The sequence below is a fragment of the Frankliniella occidentalis genome, unplaced genomic scaffold (genome assembly GCF_000697945.3).
Source record: "Frankliniella occidentalis isolate FOCC.00 unplaced genomic scaffold, Focc_3.1 Scaffold10, whole genome shotgun sequence".
NCBI classification, from domain to species: domain Eukaryota; kingdom Metazoa; phylum Arthropoda; class Insecta; order Thysanoptera; family Thripidae; genus Frankliniella; species Frankliniella occidentalis.
The window spans coordinates 1,586,553-1,587,119 of record NW_026267140.1 but is presented as its reverse complement, the minus strand read 5'-3'; positions in this window follow the sequence as shown (position 1 = coordinate 1,587,119).

Here is a 567-nt window from a genome sequence, read left to right as displayed (position 1 = left end):
TTCGTATCCATGTTACAGATTAAAATCTGTATCAAAAATGATACAAATTTCTGTAACATGTGATATGTGAATTACTGCGTAACAATGTTACAGAAACAAAATTAATTTATAGAACCCCAGCAAATATTGTGGAATACTAACAACATCTAAATAAGTTAAAGGGGGATAGCTGTAGGAGGGGTCACTCCTATTTTTCAACATTTTAGAGTAGGAAGGTAAATTACAGCAATATTCTGCATTTTAATCCCTGAAATATTCTAGGAATGACGCGGGTAAACTCCAGGAGGGGTAACTTCCAGATGATTCCCAAAAACTTCATCTAAGTTTAGGCCTGTGTGTACAGGAGCTTTAGGTCACATCGCACTATAACATGACAAAAGAAAATCGCTTCGGGCACATATCATCCATGAACTCAGTCTTCTTCCACGAGTCAAAACTTTTACATATCAAAGTAAATTTCAAAATACTAATTTACACAGTTAAAAAATTTTGGAGGGATTTTACAGAAAAAGTCTAGGCATACTTAGTGCCAATACATTGTCTAGTAAAATTACCATAGTCTGTAAA